The sequence below is a fragment of the Dermochelys coriacea genome, chromosome 7, assembly GCF_009764565.3.
Source record: "Dermochelys coriacea isolate rDerCor1 chromosome 7, rDerCor1.pri.v4, whole genome shotgun sequence".
Taxonomy (NCBI): Eukaryota; Metazoa; Chordata; order Testudines; family Dermochelyidae; genus Dermochelys; species Dermochelys coriacea.
In genome coordinates this window covers 56,230,547-56,250,998 of record NC_050074.1, presented here as the reverse complement: position 1 = coordinate 56,250,998, position 20,452 = coordinate 56,230,547, and the positions used below count along the sequence as shown (strand labels likewise).

Sequence of the window (20,452 nt, the reverse complement as noted above, 5' to 3'; positions counted from 1 at the left end):
AACAAGCTATCCTCAGCAGATACAACTTCAACTGGGCCTCCATGTTGAAGTTCAACTTCAGGGCTGAATTCATGGCCATTGTTGATGAAGAAAAGGCGGTGGCAGGAACCTCTCTTCAAGCCTCCCTTGATGCAGCGGATTCTGCTTCCTTGGGCTCTAAGCAGGCCTTTCGAAGGGATGCCCGTGGATGGCGCACCTGCCATGACACCGGATCCTTCCTCTTGTTTAATGAATTGTCTATCCCACTTCTACCATGCTTGGTCCCAAATAACGTCAGACCACTGGGTCATTCTCACAGTAGAGGTGGGATATTCTCTTCAGTTCTGCTCCTCCCATCACCGTTCCCCGTCCCTCTCCGGGGACCCTTCTCATGAGCAACTCCTTATCCAGGAGGTGCAGGCTCTCCTTGCCATTGGAGCAGTGGAGGAGGTTCCTCGGGAGCTATGGGGCAGGGTATTCTACTCCCGTTATTTCCTAGTCCCCAAGGCAAAGGGGGGGTCTCAGACCTATTTTAGACCTGCAAGGACTCAACCAGTTCATGGTGAAGTTGAAGTTCCGAATGGTTTCCCTGAGCACGATCATCCCTTCCCTGGATCCAGGAGACTGGTACGCTTCCCTCAACATGAAAGATACTTACTTTCATATAGTCATTTGGCCTGTACACAGACAGTTCCTACGGTTTGTGGTCAACCACAGACATCAGTTTATGGTACTCCCATTCGGTCTATCCATGGCTCCCTGAGTGTTTACCAAGTGTATGTCAGTTGTAGCAGCCTTCCTCCATAGGTATATCCCTATTCAACGACTGGTTAATACGGGTACGCTCCAGGGAGCAGGTAGAGTCTCAAGTCCAATTCACTTTTAAGAGACTGGGACTCCTTCTCAACGTGAACAAGTCAACCTTATCACCAACCCAAAGAGCAGAATTAATCGGCGTGGTGCTGGTCTTGGTACAGGCAAGGGCATTCCTGCCAGAGACCTGGCTCCAAGCCATAACAGATGTCATTCAAAACCTTGGGCAGTACCCAACCACTACAACAAGGGGATTTCTGAATGTCCTGACATGCCCCTACAAGTGTGGCTTGCATTGGTCTACCACCCAGGGCGTGACAGCCTGGACTTAGTGGTCACCGTGCCAGAGCCAGTACTTATGTCCCTCCAGTGCTCGACCTTCAGTCAGTGTGCAAAGGAATCCCCTTCAACAGCCCACAACCCTCTCTGTCTCTCCAGTAACGGGGCTCATCTGGGAGATCTCCGAACACAAGGCCTATGGTTGCAGAACGAGCTCTCAGTCCATATCAATATCAAGGAGCTCAGAGTGGTGCGACTAGCCTGCCAGACCTTTTTGTCCCAACTACAAGGCCAGTGATGGCAGTGATGACCAACAACATCACTGCCATGGGAGTTGTGAATAGCCCACTCCATTCATCTGCAGGCATCATATCTCCTGGGAGTTCAGAACAAACTAGCGGATCACCTCAGCAGGTTGTTCCGCAACCATCCATCCAGATGTCATACATTCCATCTTCCAGAGGTGCGGGTTTCCCCAGGTAGATCTGTTTGCCACACAGAGCAACAGAAAGTGCCCAACTTTCTGCTCCTTCCAGCAACACAGCCAGGGCTCGATCTTGGACGTGTTCATGGTACCATGGGGGGACCTTTCCAATGGTCCCGCTCGTACACAAGGTACTGTTCAAGATCTGCAGAGACAAGGCAGAAATAATTCTTTTGGCCCCAGCATGGCCAAGTGAACGTTGGTACACCACGCTTCTGGAGCTGTCTGTGGACACCCTGATCCTGCTACCGCTTTACCCAGATCTCATCACCCAGGACCATGGTTGCTTTCACCACCCAGACCTCCAGTCCCTCTATCTCTTGGCATGGAAGCTTCATGGTTAAACCCACTGGAGCTCCTGTGCTCGGAACTGGTAAGGCAGGTTCTCCTTGGCAGCAGGAAACCATCCACCCGGACCACTTATCTAGTGAAATGGAAGAGGTTCACTTGCTGGTGTTCCCAGCATCGCACACCTCCACTCCAGGTGCCTATACCACTTGTCCTGTATTACCTCCTGCACCTGAAAGAACAGGGCCTAGCAGGGTCTTCCATCAGGGTATACTTTGCTGCTATTTTGGCCCTCCTCCCAGGAGTGTTGGGGCATTTCATGTACACCAACCCCATGGTAGGACGTTTCCTCAGGGGCCTGGAAAGATTATATTCACAGACTCAACAACCTGTGCCTGCATTGGACCACAGTCTGGTCCTCTCCTGGCTAATGGGGCCCCCTTTCGAACCATTGGTGGCTTGCTCCTTTCTGTATTTGTCGTGGAAGGTGGCATTCCTGGTTGCCATCACATTGGCTAGGAACATGTCCAAGTTAAAAGCACTAACTTCCGACCTACCCCACATGGTTTTCCACAAGGACAAGGTGCAACTCAGGCCTCACCCAGCCTTCCTTTCCAAGGTGGTGTCCCAATTTCATACTAGCCAAGACATTTTTCTACCAGTCTTCTATCCCAAGCCTCATAACAGTGCAGAGGAGCAGAGGCTTCACTCATTGGATGTCCGGCAGGCGCTAACATTCTACATAGAGCATACTAAACCTTTCCGGAAATCGAACCCATTGTTTGTTGCAGTGGCAGACCGGATGAAAGGGCTCCCAGTTTCTTCGCAACGCATTTCTTCCTGGATCACGGACTGCATCCGCACATGCTACAAATTGGATAAGATCCAGCCCCAGCTATTACAGCTCACTCCACAAGGGCACAAGTCTTTTCAAATTTGCGAATACAGACTAACACGGCTGCTACTCTGAAACCTGTGATTATGCAAGGCACTGAATTTAGCCGTATAGAGTGGAAATCTGTCAACTTCATTTTTAAATTTATTTATTTATTCACTCTAAGGTGCCACCGGTACTCCTTTTCCTTTTGCGAATACAGACTAACACGGCTGCTACTCTGAAACCTGACTTTAGAGAGAGAGGCAAGAATGGGGAGCTGAAGCAGAAGTGACATGACTTGCCCAAAAATCACCCAGTACGTGAAAGTGGCAGAGTCAAAATTAGAACTAGTCTCCAGATTCTTGGTCTAGTATTCTTTCCACTAGACCGTGTCTCCATCTGATGGTTCTCTTTCTTGTCTGTATACACACTTGAACACCATCAGGGCTAAAATTATGTGATATCTTGATTACAAATTTGAAGGAAACTTGACTTTCTTTGTATTTGAGCAGGATTTTGACATAAATGATTCTATCCCAAAGGTCATGGTAGCAAAAATGCTGAGGGTGAGAGGTTAAAGCAAATAGATTGTGTTTGCTGGTCTGTTAAGTGTGTTTTATAATTCATTTGGAGGGCTGGGCAGTTCTGTGCCCCGAGGGAAGGAGAGGAAATGAGGAAACCCGCATAAGTGTGTGAATTGGGAGGTGGCTTACAGGTCCTGTTTGTCTGTGTGAATTAAAGTGTGTGCTGTGCTGTCACTTTTAGGTCAGTCTGACTGCACACTGGCCAACCAGTCAATGATGGTCTTAATAAAGTCAGGAGAAGAGACACCCAGCTGAGCTTCCAAAGCACGTTCACAGATTCAGCTACTGTGGGTAGTAGTATTGGAGGAGTTATTGGCCCACACAGATAATTGCAAATAGTTTGCTTCTTCACCACTAATTTCATCCTGTAAACTGGTTACAGTTCCAATGCCCTCTGTGCAGGAGGGCTTCTGTGACTCCTCAGACTTGTTGCCCAGAGTGTACTGGCTACTTGCCGTCTTCCTAGGGATTGTATCAAAAAGTTGATGGTGTAGGCAGACAGGCTACATGTTGTGGCTCGCTGTCTGGGGCAGTGGCTGAAATAGTACTCATAGTGGTGTGCAGACCTCCAGATAGAAACCGTATCAACGTTCTGGAGGAGCTTATGGAGCTGCTATAGAGCATGATACTGGAATATCCCAAATTTCTAGTCCTCTGAGACCTCCATCCTCGAACTACTGCTGTATACTTTACATTTTCCGTAATCTCATGACCAATGGAAACAATAGAATTCTCCTAGACCAGGGCTGGGCAAACTTTTTGACCCGAGGACCACATCTGGGTATGGAAATTGTATGGTGGGCCATGAATGCTCACAAAATTGGGGGTTGGAATGTGGGGGTGGGGGTGAGGGTTCCGTCTGGGGGTGCGGGCTCTGGGGAGGGTCCAGAAATCAGGAGTTCAGAGTGCGGGAAGGGGATCCAGGCTGGGGCAGGGGGTTGGGGTGCGGGCTCTGGGGTGGGGCTGAGGATGAGGGTTGGGGGTGCAAGAGGTGCTCCTGGCTGGAATCAAGGGGTTCAGAGGGTGGGAAGGGTATCAGGGCTGGGGCAGGGGGTTGAGGCACAGGAGGTGGTCGGGGTGCAGGCTCTGGGCGGCGCTTACCTCAGGCAGCTCCTGGAAGTAGCGGCATGTCCCTCTCCAACTCCTACGTGGAGGCGCGGCCAGCCGGCTCTGCGCGCTGCCCCGTCTGCAGGAGCTGCCCCTGCAGCTCCCATTGGCCTCAGTTCCCAGCCAATGGGAGCTGCGGAGGTGGTACTTGGGGCAGGGGCAGTGTGCAGAGCCCCCTGTCTGCCCCTACGTGTAGGAGCCGGAGGTGGGACATGCTGCTGCTTCTGGGAGCCGTGTGGAGACATGGCACGTGCAGAGTGGGACAAGCGTCGACCCCACCTCCCCGGCTGCAGCGCCAGAGGGGGCAAGCTCTGGACCCCACTATCCAGCGGGAGCTCGAGGGCCAGATTAAAATGTCTGAAGGGCCAGATGCGGCCTGGGCTGTAGTTTGCCCACCCCTGTCCTATATGCTCTGTGGAATTAAACATGTAGCTGGGGACACACTAGATCAGTTCTGTCTTCAGAGGAGTGGCCATTGAAGACCCATCACCCACATACTACTCTCTTGGTCTCGCCGCCTCCTCCTCCAGGGAAAGGTCAGAGCCTGTCTTCCTTCCTACTCTTGCCAAAGTAGCCATGTTCATGCTGCAGGCCCTCTCTGCAGCATTTGATATAGTGACTGCAAGGTATTACTAACCCCTACATGGAATAGCAGGAGTACAAAGATGACACGGCTTTATAGTGGCTCCACTCGCACTTCTCCAACAGAACTTAATGGTGATGGCTAGCTGCAGCTCCTTTGAAAGCCTCACCTGCAGGGTCTGACAAGGATCCATACTATCCCCTCTTGTACAACAGCTGTATGAAATCACTAGGAGAGATGGTGGGATTCCACAAGCTCAGCTGGCAACAATATGCTGCTGACACTACACTAGATCGCATTAACCATTGTTACCACTGATGCAACCACCACCTTCTTAAGATGTCAGAATATCTACAAGAGATAAGCTCTTGGACGAAGAGCAGGTGGCTTAAGTTGAACCCAGGCAAGACCAATTTGGAGATGCTGTCCCAACTTTCCATTGAAGGGATTCAGTCCTCATTCATCTAAGTGGTGTGAAGCCTCAGGGTCTTGTTTGACTCATCACTAAACTTGAGTAGTCAAGTATCTCAAAATACCTTCTTTTCCAGTTTGCTAGAAAACTTTCCCCCTTCCTCCTGGGTATAGACCTGGCCACAGTGACATGCATTTATTTCTGGGCTGGATTATTAAAACTCTATATCTGAATGTGAAGATAAAGCATAGGCTCTTAACTGATACAGTGCCCACCTGCTCCATTGTCCAGGCTGCAGGGAGTCCATCTGGTCTGTGCTCAAGTTCCAGTCAACGTACCTTTTTGTTATGAAATAATTTTCATCATTACCCAGTGATAGATTTGAGATCATTTTAAGATGTTGTAGATATTTAATCTCTTCACAGCTGCCTTCTGGGCCTGGTTTTGAGAGGGGTGGAAGATCTATGTGGTGAGTAGGAAGCTGGTGTGATTTCCCGAACATACAGGTGCACTGATGTAACACACTATCCTAGTTGAGGATCCTAGCTGAAATCTAAGAATTCATAGACCTATTTCATTGTATCTGGGCCTAGTCAGTTTCACCGGTACTATGGAAGCAAAGTAAGTCTTGGTTTATTGACTGAGCCAATAGTTCAAACCTGCACATGAGCACTCTCTACCAACAGGTCACTACAACACACTGAATTTTTTCCTTCTTTCCTAACCTATCTTTAAGAATGTCTGATAATAATTTGTTGTTTTCTGAGGATCGGGAGCCCATCTCCTTTTTAATAGGAGTCTCCTGCTGCTTGGACTTTGTTCTGGAAGCCTTTATGTTGCATTTATAATGCTCACTTCAGTTGTTACTATGTTAAAACTGTTCTTATTCTGCTAACATTTTATATTATGGGACCATCTTAAAGCCACAATTGGATAGATCCCCACTGTGACAGTCTGATGTTGCTTTTATTTTCTGATGTCCCTCATCCATCTCCAAAGGTTTGGAACTGTAGTGTTTCTAAGGTATTTTGAAGTCCCTTTGTTGAAGCTCAGCCATTTGCATCTATGAAAAGTTAATATTGGTGTTTAGGCTATTCAGAACTCATGGAACTTATATTTGTCATTAGCATTTGGAATTGCTAGTGGCGACAAGGTGCAGAAGCACAATCCATCTTCTTCGTTATTTACATGTCTGCTAGAGATATGTTGTGTCAGAGTCAAAATGACTAGGTGTAGAAGAAGTTTTGTGACTGAAGTCCATGATGCCATTAAAAAGCTCCTTTGTTTCCTTTTGGGCTCATCAAGTTTTTTTTCACTCCCTTCTTTGGTTATTAGGGGTTTGTTTGCTTCCCTGATGCTTTTCAGATTCTCTGGCATCAGAAAGTGTCTCTTAACTTGTTTGGAATATGTGTCCCTTTGATTTCCTTTTAACTTTTCCCCTCCCTGCTCCTGTGCTTCCCAGGAGAAAGGCGCAAAGAGAACACAGTAACAGCCAGAAAGCTAATTGATGATAAAACCGTAATTCTCTTTTTCCAGCCTCTCAAAAACAATAGAGGTTTCCTTTTGACAGCACGGTGAATTTGCAATCAGAGAGCTACTCATAGTGTGCTGGTCACAAAAAGCTGCGGAGAATTACTGTGCTTTAAAGTGGTTCAGAAGAAGTTTTAATTTCTCCTGGGCTTTCAGATTGCCTGCTTAGCTTGTCTGGTATTGTGCAAAGCATATATAAAATACCTCTGTGGAATGAGTACAGTGACTGAATAGAGTTCTGTAGTGTGTTACAACCTAATTGCTCTTTCTTCGACATGTGCCAATTTTCAAAGAAGGGGAAAAGAGTGCTTAAAGTTGACGCACATCAAACTTGTGCTGTCAGTAAGACAGATGGATCAGTCCATCCTCTGGACTTGGCCATATGCAATGCAATTCCCGGTGGGTTTCATTTAGCCCAGCTAGCCTTGTTAAAGCAGCCGCTCTCTCTTTCTCCTGTTAGGAGGAAACCTGGCCCTAATTCACAACAGGAGCAAGATCAATAACTATCAGTGTTTGGTCATGGGCAGATGAATTTGTCATGGAGTGCCTGCTTTTGCTTTGGTTTAGTCTGATTTAGTAATTTCATTTGGAGTTGAAAGTCACTACCTCAGAGGGTATTGGCTGGCCATGGGCACTGAAGCTTGGAGCTAGGGCAAGTTCAGTCCAGGGGCTGGCCATTCTCCTGTGTTTATTTACTTTGTGTAAGAAATCTATCCAAGCAGTCTCAGTTAGTTGGAATCAGAGACAGCATGAAGCTTATCTGTGCTTTTGGTGCACTTTAACTGGGCTTTATGGCCATTTTCAGTAGTGATTTATGAAAAACAGTTTACAAAATGATGCTTTCCTTTCTCTCTTTCAGTAATTGGTGCTGCTGAGCTAGTGTAAATACTGACTGTTGGCCCTCAAATGAGGGAATAGGTAGGAAGCCTCTATTTTTGTAAACCACTACTAGAAATCTTCTGTAAGGTGAGGTTCAGTTGTTGTGTATTACGGTGAATTGACCCCAGAGTGACTGGAGAGATGGCTGTCCTGTACATCAAATGATAGTGCCTCTTGTGAAGTACATTACCATGAGCTTTTATTTTAGTGATATATTTTAGTGATTAAAATAATGCCTTTAAAACATCATCTTGCCTTTAAAAAAAAAAAAAAAAAGCAGCCATGAAATGTTACCAAGTTAAAAAAGTTTTAGTTATTTCTCTTGTTTTACTGAACTCTAAAGTATACAAAACCTTATTTAGTTAGTGTCTCGTTTTTTACCTGTGAGAAAAGGTAAGTGTAAGTCCACAGACATGGTTGCTTCTGGGGCCTTGACACTAAGGAACAGATTTGTAATTCACTTGATCCTTTTTGCACTGATTTTTCACAAATGATTCATTGCATCTGTTCTAGCCGTACTGAATCAGTTGAGGGACTCTTAGGACTTGTCTACACTTAAAACACTGCTGCAGTGCAGTTGCAGTGCTGTAGCACTTCAGTGAAGACATTACCTACACTGGTGGGATGGCTTCTCCTGTCGGCATAGGTAATCCACCTCCCCATCAGGGATATGGATTTTTCACATCCCTTGCAATGTAGTTATACCAACCTAATTTCCTAGAGTAGACTAGGCCTTATTCTGCATCCACAGTTATTGTCCTAAATTGCTTCAGCTGCAATGCCCTCCACTTAGAAATGCCTCCTCTCCAACCTACCCTGAGAAATACCCATCCCCTGTTCTTGAGCCCTGCAGGGCTCAGGCATGGTACCAGTCTTCTGTAGCTACAGTTGTGCTCTCTCAAATGATTTGAAGCTTAGTTGATAACCCCTAAAAGAGCGTAAGCTGCCAGCATGGCTAATACCACCTTCAATAAATGATTGCAGAGCTCTTGTGTGTAGGAGCAGAGTATATACTGCAGTCATGCAAAGGGAAGCAGCAATGCTAGTATAGTCAAAGCCTTGGTGACTGTTTGGAGGGTAGTAATGAACAGTGTAGGGATCAGCATATATCACAGAGCCTGAAAACTACCATGTTGTTGTAACATGGTAGATAGTGTTTCTATGCTAGAATTGTGGTGAGTTAACACTGATGAGGTATTTCAGGTAAAGTACAGAGGTGCATGGAGAGTTTGTACCATTAATACACTGGACCCTCACTAGAATGCGGGATTTGGGATCCATATGCGATACCGTGTTAATGCAGGGACTGCATTAAAATGAATTGCAATTAAAGTAATTAAATTTGGGATCCATGGCCGCGACAGCATTATATGTAAATTTGTGCTATATAGATGTGCGTTCTAGCGAGGGTCTGGTGTATTAGCATATGCCATCTTCTGAATACATTCTACCTCTCATCTCTTGTCCCAGATACTTTTCCCCAAATTTCAAACTTTCAGGTATCCATGAAGATTCTAATTTTTAGCCTGATTTGCCCATTGTGCTCACAGAATTTCTTTGGAGCAAAGGTGAAGATGAGACCCATCTTCTCTGAAAGATGGTTGTAATTCCGAGTCTCTCAGATAACTTCCACCTTTGGGAGAGAATTCTTCAAAAAACGCCTTTTGAAGATAGGGCCTCAGACCAGCATTTGTGAAGAAAGATAATTTCAAAATACCAGTTTCTTAGGTAGGTTGTAAGGCCTTTCCAGTACCATTGGGAGCTAAGATTATAAATGTATTATGTCTCTGAAAAAGCTAGAATACTAGTATTCTAGAACCTGCCAGAGGATCATCTTTTCTGAATTCTTTTCTTGACCTGAGAGCAATTGGTCTCTCCAGGATTGAGGTTGAGATCTATTTGTGAAGCTGTGTGCAGAGTTTGTATCTGTGGGTCTTAAGCATTGTGGCCTGATCTAATGTGTCTCTTCCTGGAATACAGTAGTGCAATGTTTGATCGTGGTGCACAGCTTCTACCTTGTATGAGGTATGAGAGGAAAGTTCTTAGAAACTGGATTGGATCTATGTTTAAACTAAAGTTTAAGGAAGGTGTGTACTGCTCTTCATAAAGGGCTCTCAGTATTCCCCTAGGAATCTAAAATAGAGGCTATATGGTACAAGTAGGTTATTACTGGGCAAATGCATAGTGTAGAGTAATTGATTTGTTGACTTGATTAAGAAAAGTCTCTAAGTCACTGAAGAGATATTCAAGTCATAGGGTGAGACTGAGCTCCCAAGGATTAATTTTAAATCCTTCTTCCAGTGACCTTCAACCTTTCCATGCCAAATAGCTGCTCAGTTCAGTTTTAGTGCTGCCCTAGTTCTGGAATAGGGCTTGTTGGACGTGACATCCAGCTAATTACATATCAACTATAGCTTAAGGAAAAGTTTTTATGGTGCAATTCCTATCTGTTTCTTTAGTGCTAATTATTAAGATCACAATTAATTTAGACAAGTTTCTTTTTCTTCGACTTCTGAATTAAAATCCACCATCAAATCTATTTCTTCCACAAAGCCCAAGCATTCAATTCTATATCGGTAAAATAACACGATAGGGGTTTTTTTTAATCCAAAGAAAAGTGAATGGTGTATCATCTTGGTCTGTAAATGCATCTCTTCTCTTTTGTCTCCTGTGTTGTAAGCATCTCTGAGTAGGAACAAGGAATGTTTGTGCTTTGTATAGCTCCATGCTTGCCGTTGGTGTTTAACATGTTTGTTTTCCTTGTGAAGGAGTAATGAATACTTCTCAAATTTTTATAATGCCACTGGAGCAGAATACTGCAGCCAGGTGGACAGCATGTTGTGTAACTGTGTTGGTGATGTTGGAGTGTTTTTATAATATTTTAGCTGAGGATGCCAGGGCAAATGCCTGCTCATGGGAAAAGTCAAAGGATTTTTAATAAGAGCAGCTAGTCTAAGCCAAAACTCTCAGCATTACTACCACTGGTGGAGCTGTACAAGTGGTAGCTAAGGTGGGAGACTTTAACATAGTCACTAAGGGAGACAGAGCCTTAAATGAGCAGAAGGTGTCCTGACCAGAAGATATCAAGAGTGGCAAATGTTCATTACATATTGTATGTCCCCTTCCTCCAAAATAAAATCTCAGTTCAGAGGGCCTCTTGAGATCACAGCACAATGAAGCAATCATTTGTTAAAGTCATGTTTAGTGAAAAGGAGATAAACACATGAAGCTGCAGTCTGACAAATGAAAGCATTTGTGCCATTGTAATGAAATTAGGCAAACAGAACGGGCCTGACAGCTCTGGGTTCTCCCTGTCAAACTACATTTGTAATTGTAGCCCTGCATTCATGTGTGGCTGTGAATGGCACCGTTCTCCTTTCAGTAACACAGGCAGGGCCCCTGAATGCCTGCGCTATTTCACAGGGAATTAGACTTGGAGAGTGTATTTAGAGACTTTCTGAAAGGGACTGGTAATTAACCTCTCAGCTCTCCCTCATTAGCTGAGAGGTCCTTCATTTTAGACCTATATTTATCTCTCCCCCATACAAACCTGCTGTTATATCCCCATGTATTATTGTGAAGTATTGATTTCAGAGATTTACAAACTTAAGGGTTCTCCCTCAAAACATTGCTTCTGCAGATTCCCACAGTGAGCTCACATGCTCTGCCATGCAGCAACAGAACCCCTTTCAAAACACACGGGGGAATGTGTGTATGGCCCTCTGTTCAGCATACTAGAACCGAGGGTCTGAAGTCTCCCACTTGACAGCTGTCCCTCAGTTTCCTCTCAAGCTGCCAACCTGGGTGGATGCAGAACCCAATCTTCTCCCCTTGTTGAGGGTTTATGTAGGGTGAGAGAGTGCATTTTTGGTGACCATTATGGAAGGTCAGATGGTTACAAGTTTTCTTTGGAGGGACTCTCATGATACCTTGGGCTTTAGGGCTATACCTAGGGACACAGTTACCATTGTTTGAAGGTATTCATGCTATGGGATTCTGTGGCCAGATGAACAGGTAGTTCATTGAGGTAGGATCAGTCTTTGTAGAAGTAGCAGTCCTGTTTTTGATTCCAGAAGCCTTGTCTAGACAAGATGTTTTGTTCCACTGTAACTTGAGTTAGAAACCTGATTTTAATAGCTAATGTAGACCCTGCACAAACATTTGTTCATGGACCCTGTTCAGACTACAGTGCACCACAACCAGGAAAAACCACGTGTCCTGGAACAAATGGATGAATTGCCTGAATTTAGTGTTGCTTTTACCTATTGCTCAGATTAATAAGAAAAAGACCTGTTTGTAATGCAAGTCAGTGTTTAATTAGGGAAAGTGCCTCATGCTGGAAACGTGTTCTTTTCTGAGTTGTCTGGTGTGTGTTACAGTGAGGTGCACATAATAAAGAAAGTTTCAACAGCCTTCCTTAAGGCTCAACATCAAAGGGTAACAGCTGTTGCATAGGAAAGGGTCAGGCAGGTCATGTGGTTTGCATTGCAGTTGCCTGTGCTGTGGATAAATGATGTTGAAATAACTTGTCATAAACTATTTTTTCTTGCTCATTTAATCTGATTCGAAACGCATAGCAGACCCTGATAAGAGTTACTCAGGAGTGAAGAGTTTAACTACCAGAGAAAGCAGCTTATGTGAGCATTTTAGATCAGGAATGTGCCAACAGTGTATCAGCAATGAGATGAAATTTCTTCACAGACGGACCCGATCTTCTGTACCAGGAATGCAGGGGAATGAGTGGCCTTAATACACCTTGTTTTCTGGGATGCTGTTAGATGCACCAGCCAGGCTCTGGAGTGCAATTGGATGGGATGGCCTCCTGACAGGAGGAGACTGACTTTTGCTATCAGTGCAATTAGTTGATGCTTGGAGAGAGAGGAAGAGGAGGTTTCTAGTCTGCTATTGAAGGTGGCATGATGTAACGGAGCTCAGTGGTGGGATGGCTCCTAGTTTTTTCAGTACAAAAGAGATCTAAACTTTCAATAAAAGCAAGCGCTTTAATGAGGAATAAATGTCCCTAACTATACAGCTGTGCTGCGAAGTGAATGGGAGTTTATACCTTTGTTGTAAAAGCACAACAGCACAATCTGAAACTGAATGGGACTGATGTTCTCATAACTGGAAATAGTCCAGAGGATCTGCGAGTGAAAGCATGGTGGTTGCAGGGTTTTTAACTTCATACTAAAAATCTGGCTCTTCTGACCAACCTGCTTTAATATGTTACGAAAGCGATTAAGGACATTTCCTTCACTACTTGCTCAATCCACATACACTGCCATGGGTTATCTGAGCCTACCACAGAGCTGTTGTGGTTCGCATCTTTATTTGCTTTCTTGACGTTGCATTAGAGTGACTCCTGAATTTTCCGTTAATGGAGAGTTGGAGGTAGGGTTACCATCTTTCAGGTACCCAAAAAGAGGATGCTGCGGGGTGGGGGGTACAGTTGGGCGTTCTGGAGGGTGTGTGTGTGTACTGGGAAGGGGTATTTGGGGTGGTGCTGGAGGGGTGAAAGTATTTGGAGGGGTACTGGAGCGGGAGTGTGTACTGGGAAGAGTACCTGGAGGATGCTAGAGGGAGTACCCGCGGCCTGATTCTCGAGGTGGGGGGCAGTGTCGCTTCCTGTCATGGTGGCAAGGCAGATGGGCAGGCCTGGGATGCAGTGCCAATTATCCATTAGCGCCTCCCTACCTCTCCCACTCCCCAGGGGTGAGAGACAGTGCTGTGGCTGCAGTGGAGGAACCAATCAGGACACAGAGCCAGCTCTTTCTGAGCTGTGATGTCTGCTCCGCAAAAATCCGGACATTTCCTCTTATTTGAAAAATCCGCCTGGATAGAGGGTGGAGGATCTAAGAGGAAATGTCTGGGAAAACAGCTATGTATGGTAACGCTTGTTGAAGGTGTCCTGAAGCTGTTTCCTAAAGGAGACCCAACCCCTCAATGGATCACTAGAACCCAGTTTTTACTATAGCTCCCCCACCCCCATTCTGAGCAGTTTGCTGATATTGGGGATCCTTGGTGAGATTTTGATCTGCTTTTGACACTCAGTTTGTTCTTTTCCATAGTATACAACATTAATGTCTTTATTGCACAGCTGAAATCAGGTGCCCAGTGAGGAGAAATTTCCCATGTTTCTGAGAGCTCATGCAATGATATGCCCTTTGCTGGGAAGTTCACTTGGAGAGACATCTTTAATTATCAGTATTTCTGAGCTTCTTGCTGATGTGGCGACTTTCACTGGAAAGTGATGTAACATCTGACCCTGGCAGAGCAGGAACCTTAGGGACAAGAACACATGAACGCCTTTCCAAAGTGCTTTAAATAATGGCTTAGCTTTCATAATTTTTAAGTCTGAACTTTCAAACACTCAGTACTTCATTTAAATAGATATTATGATGGCTAAGCCATTATTAAAATAGGTTGGAAATGGGTTTTGCTGTCTCTTCCCTGAGGTTCCCATGAAGCCAGGGTGTCACACAACTTTGCTTTTCAGTCAGATGTCTCAAAAGGATCAATCTGCAAACAGCTCCTCATCTCCCTTCCCACCCCAGTTCTTGATCAAAAGGTCTTCTCTATTAACTTTCAGGGCTGAGCTACTCCTTTAAGGATGTGACTCCTCCCTTCTCCCCTAGCAACCCAAGCCAGTAATAGAACAGGGAAATGGAAGACACTGTCCAGTTTTTACAAAAACGAGTCCGGTGGCGCCTTAAAGACTAACAGATTGATTTGGGCATAAGCTTTCATGGGTAAAAAAACCCCCACTTCTTCAATCCTTGTTGTTTTTGTGGATACAGGCTAACACGGCTAACCTCTCTGATACTTTGTCCAGTTTTTGTTATCAGTAGAGACGAGATGAGGGCGTAGTGGCTGAGAAAGCTACATGGAAGGGGCACAGACTGCAATTGCAATATGTGAGCTGGAGGTACTGGGCGTATGATTTTGAAATTGACAGTTCTCTGCAATATTGGCTGTAGTGCTGTGTGAACCTTTGATGGGAGACCTTCTGAACTACATTATTGAAGCACAAAACACTGAATAAATGTAGAATTATTTTTATGGGTTTCTCTGTTGACTTTGTTTAAATAAAAGCTCAAGAATTATGTTAAAAATTTCTAGAAATGTTAGTGCTGTTTTTAGGTGCTGAATTTATAGTCCAGGAAAGGGATGTTGTCTGTTTACAGATAACATATAGTATGGACAGATGCTGTACAGGCTTCCCACATATAACAGTGCACTGCCACTGAGTTTGTCCTCTTATGAAAAGATGGTGCAAGATTTCAATCATCCTGCATGTTGAATCCTTGGTACATCTGCCAAAGCAACCAATAAGGGACCCCTAATAACATTATGGACACTAGATCCCTAAGAACCAGACTGAGACCAGAGACATCACTTAGGCCACTGAATAGCCTTCAGATGGTGGTCGCTAGAAACTTCACTGTGCTTCAGTCTCTCTCTGAAGATACTTGGATTTGCTCAGGGAGCAATCCCTTTCCTTATACTCCCTTCCCAAAAACTACAGGTAATTAGTCCAAATATCAAACACTATTCTATTTGCACTATTCTATTAATATTTTTAACTATATATGGAGATCCTAATGAAAATAGATCTTCAAATAATGCAAAAATGCTATTAATAGAGAACTCGATGAAGAGGGGGGAATACAGATGGACAGCACTCTCTCATAATTAGGGCTTCTATTTTTGGGGATTTATTTTTAGCAATTTGTGAGTCTTATGTAAATGTCCAAAAATTGGAGGTTTGGGGGACTTCCTTATGTCTATTATATACATCAATTCAGTACAGTAGTATATGCTGTAATGATTAATCTTTGTAACGTTCCCTTTAACGTTCCCTTTAACGGCCTTTAACGTAGTACTGTTTCAAACAGCACTGCATTATAGCACACTAGAGAACCTTTAGTGCACACCAGCAGGGTCTATGTGGACCTATTAATGCACAACACATTAGTGCACTGTACAAATCATACCCCTGTAGTCTGCATTACTGCTCCTTGTAGACAAGCCCTTAGATATAAGCAACTCTAGTCTCTATTGGCTCTGTTTTCTGGCCTGGCTATGGAACAACAACACTAGTTGATCTTCTGAAGACTGATCAGGTGTCCGTGCTGATTCATTTTGATCTGTCAGTTGCCTGTGATAATGTTGATTGTGTGACATTGCTGGACACATCTGCTGCTGTCGCTAGCAGGAGTAGATGGGGTTGCTAGTGAGTGGCTGTACTCCCTTTCAAAGACATCCCAAAAGATAAAGGTTCATATACCATGAGGCTTCTCATATGTAGGTGACGTTCTTGGATGGGCTTGTCTTTGGGGATTAAACCCAGGACCTCTGGATGTAAAAATATGAGATTGAGGATCAGGTCCACTAACTTGAAGGCAGTAGCAGACTTGTAATCTTCAGTGGCCTTGTCTTCACTATGGAAAAATGGTGTATTAACTAAAGATAAAATCCCTAGTGAAGACAAGGCAGTTTGTAGTCCTTCATATGAGGTAGCGGATAGTTTAAAAACTAGTCTCACTCAAACTCCTAATTTATGTGAAGGCTACAGACTGCCTTATCTTCATTAGGATTTTAGGGGTGGGTTTTTTTTTTCCCCCACCAGATGCATCCGATGAAGTGAGCTGTAGCTCACGAAAGCTTATGCTCTAATAAATTTGTTAGTCTCTAAGGTGCCACAAGTACTCCTTTTCTTATTAGGATTTTAGTTAACCAGAGTTAAATTGGACTGAGTACACAACTTTTTCCTAGTGAAGACAAGGCCTATATGTGGTCTAGATTTAGGATAAAGAAACATATTACCATGTGATATGCACTAAGACAACGTGGCTCTCTACACTCATCCCTCCTGTTCAAATAGTATGTGTGGTGTTTAATGGGGTTGTTGAGAGAGGTATGAACTATGGTGTGTTCTATATGCTGATACCCACCTCTGTTTCTGTCTTGTCAATATGGTTGATGCAGTTTAGTTACTCACTGGCTGTGGCTTCACACAGGTAAGATTAAGGAGAAGCTTGTAGGTAAGGGCAGAAACAGCAGAGATTTATACAAGTCCCCTTAACTGAGGCAGTGCATCTGTTTGTTACTCAGGATCTCAATCTGGTATTCATAGAAAAGTAAAGCTGGAAGGGACCGCAAGATGTCATCTGTGTCAGCCTCCCATGCTGAGGCAGGACTATGTTAGGTCCTAAGCTTCCTTTGGGTGGGCAGGAGCAATTTTTTCATCTCTGTGCTTTTCTTGACAAGCCGTCTTAAAGGCCCCAAGCGGTATGGGTCTTGGGTACCTGAGACAGCAGCTCTCCCCCAGTGTGGTACTGCTGCAGTTGTGAAACAGACACTGAGCGATCAGCCTTTGGCTTAAAAGGAAGCTGTCTAGTTATGTAAGGGCCCTTTCTATGAGGGATCCTCAGCGCTGGAACTGTTGGTATACACGTGCCTGATGAAACTTGATTTATTAACATTCAGAGCACAATTCCTCTACCTTTCTGGATTCTTGTAAGAGAGGGCTGAGGGAAGGGCGAATGGTTTAGCAGGTATGTACGATGGGTTGATTAACTTGGTGACTATTTTGATAAATAGCCATCCTTCTCAAAGCTGATCCTAAGTCTGTCAATATAGATCCATTAGTTTTGTATATTTTTAATATTGCACAGGTGCCTGTAACCTTAGAAAAGTGCACTTATAACAAGGCAGAGATTTTCCCCAGCTTGCTAACGAGTCACTGCCACACTTTCAGTCTCTTGTAGGCATGTTTATTGTCCAAACTTAAACAAAGTGGCTCCTCAGCTCGCCTGTTACATTTTAGGCTCTCACTGCCTCCCCTGCCAGGGGACTCTGGCAGTCCTGCTCCTGCTTCTTCTGCTTCCTGCAGCTTCCTGCCTCTTGCTCAGCAAGTTCCCCCTCACTGGGTCTCTCTCTGACTCTTTATATGCCTAACTTCACTCTTTTAAGCCTAACTAGGGTCAGATGACTAGGCACTGGTGCACTGGCCCTGCTCCCTCTTAGAAGGCCAGTCACCTTGTGACAGTTCTATAAAGCAAATTTAGTATATGCCTACACGCAATTAAAACCTATGGCTGGCCTGTGCCAGCTGAATCGGGTCCGTGGGGCTCAGGCTAAAGGGCTGTTTAATTGGTGTAGATGTGGGGGTTTGGTCTGGAGCCAGAGCTCTAGGTCCCTATGAGGTGAGCATGTCCCAGAGCTTGGGCTGCAGCCTGAACCAGAACATCTAAGCCGCAATTAACTCCTTAGCCCAAGCCCTGTGTCCCTGAGTTAGCTGGCACATGCCAGCTGTGGGTGTCTAATTGCAGTGTAGACATACCCTTAAGCATGGTTGAAGGCATGTCTCATGATCTCTGCATTTCCATGAGCTGTTGAGAAGTCATACAGTTGTAATGTCATATCAAAATATTATCCTTTCTTTGCTCCTTGTGGTTTTTTGTCTACAGGTTTTCTTTCTCATTACAAATGGAGTAGAAGAAACCATATTACTTTGCTTTAGGCTATGTCTACACAGTTAACCTGGGTAATTGGCATCTGGGTTTGAGCACCCAAGTTGTCCTAGTCCTACTATGAGCAATCCCACTGCAAAGCCATAACCTTATTACTGTGTCCTCACTGTTTCTGCTCTGGCCTCTAGTTCTTTATGCTGAGACACTCTAGAATTATTTCCCTGTCAGTTGTGGGATAAATTATCTGTCCTTCAGGGGGAATTGTGGGAAGGCATTGGAGAACTATCAGCACTAGAATGATTGATTTAGCTTGAAAAGTAAGTGGGCTCGAGCCTGAGTCAAAGTTATGCCTGTATTCTAACTCACAAGCCTGAACTTAAAGCATCTCCAAGCCCAGGTAGAAAGTTCCCTTTTTGGTTCCTTCTCAACATACAACTCTATGCATTTGCCTGTTTCTGAGGCAGCTGTACAGAGGACTCCTGTTGTACAAAGCAACCTGAATTTGGGTAATAACACATTCTTCCTCAAGTGATGGTCCCTACTGAGGGTTATGCTCATGCGCCATGTACCCAGACGCAGAGCTTTTCAAAGTAGTTGTGTGTATTGGTCCACACGTGTGCCCTTGCATTGCCTCATGGTTTCACCCGAGGTGATAAAGGGCAGGATGGACCGACCATGTGTTCAGTTCCTTATCATCAACACATAATCAGAGTTGGAGCTTCTGCTTTTCTCTCATCCTTGGTGACTTAGGTGCCGACTCCATGTGTGGTCCAGTGCCAGAGCACCCATGGAAAAAAAAATAGTGGGTGCTTAGCACCCACCAGCAGCCAGCTCCTCCCCAGTGCCTCCCACCCACCAACGGCCCCACTGATCAACTACTTCCCCTCCCTCCCAGCACTCCTGCCCTCTGTGTTCAGCTGTTCCCTGGCATGCAGGAGGCACTGGGGAGAAGGGGAGGGGCAGAGCGGGGGCAAGAAAAGGCAGGGCTGGGGGCAGAGTAGGAGCAGAGGTGGGGGATTGGGGGAAGGGATGGAGTCGGGGCGGGGCCTGGGATGGAGCGGGAATCAAGCAGCTTCCTCCTAGAGAGGTGTAGAGCACAATTGAGGACCTCCCTTTGATGAATCACCCTCTTCAACCAGAAGACAGATGATTCTTTACACTCACTGAAAGACTCTAGACCCACCCTTTGATCCCGAGGCAAATATACACCAGTGCTGAAATTAAAATATATACGCCATCACCTACACAATGCTATTGAACTCCCCAGTTCTACCACTAGAGAGCCTACGAACCTCCACAGAAGTGCCTGAAGGTCCACAGGTCTTGCCTGACTGGTCCACCAATGGTCAATCCGCCACACAGCAGACTCAGTCTTTGTGTAAGCGATATTTGTGAGTGCATCTAGAGAGCTGTCAACCACTTTGCACCCCAGTGCTCTTGCCAATCTGCCCCCTTTGGGGACTGTCTCAAACTCTTTCTACCAACGTTGTTCTCAATAACAATAGACAAGCGGATCCTGGATGTCATTTGACATGGCTATGTGATCAAGTTTGACGCTACCTTCTTCACACCCTCCCTACAAACCTGTTTCACTCTCACAACAGTATTCCTACCCTAGAGGTGGACTACCTCCTGCAGAGAGGAGCAGTGGAATCAGTCCTTGCAGCCTTTCAGGTCACAGGGTTCTACTCCTAATATTTCCTGGTGCCCAAGAAGAAAGGGAGATGGAGACCAATCTTGGATCTCAACACCTCAACTGTTGCATTTGTAAGCCAAAGTTCCACATGGTCACACTCGCAGCCATCATTTCCTTGCTAGAAAAAGGCATGTGGTTTACAGCTCTCAATATTCAGGATGCTAAATTCCATGTCGACATCCATTCGACCCACAGATCATTCCTGAGGTTCACCTTGAGTTTGCAACACTTCCAATATAGTGTCTTCCCATTCAGTCTTACCACTGCTGTACGAATCTTCACAATTTTTTTCCCCAAGGGTAGTGGCTCACCTCCGACAAAGATATCTTTAGTCTTCCCTTATCTGGACAACGGCTGTGTGATCCAGAAAGGAAGCTTGGGAGTCAAAGTCCCAGCTCCTTCTACTCCTCTCCTCCGAAAAATCGACTTTATACCCTGCACAGTCCCTGGAGTTCATTGGAACATGCAT

General features: G+C 45.1%; 1 protein-coding gene across 11 annotated transcripts in view; it reads left to right on the top strand.

The window, feature by feature from the left end:
* GBF1 (golgi brefeldin A resistant guanine nucleotide exchange factor 1) overlaps positions 1 to 20,452 on the top strand; it is a 180,284-nt gene that overhangs the window by 79,266 nt on the left and 80,566 nt on the right. The window contains exon 1 of one of the 11 annotated variants that reach the window (XM_043519938.1): positions 7,879 to 7,902. The exons of the other annotated variants lie outside the window; for them this stretch is intronic. The gene's annotated coding sequence lies outside the window, so the exon portion shown is untranslated. Of the gene's footprint in view, positions 1 to 7,878; positions 7,903 to 20,452 lie in introns of those variants that run through there. 11 annotated transcript variants of the gene reach the window in all.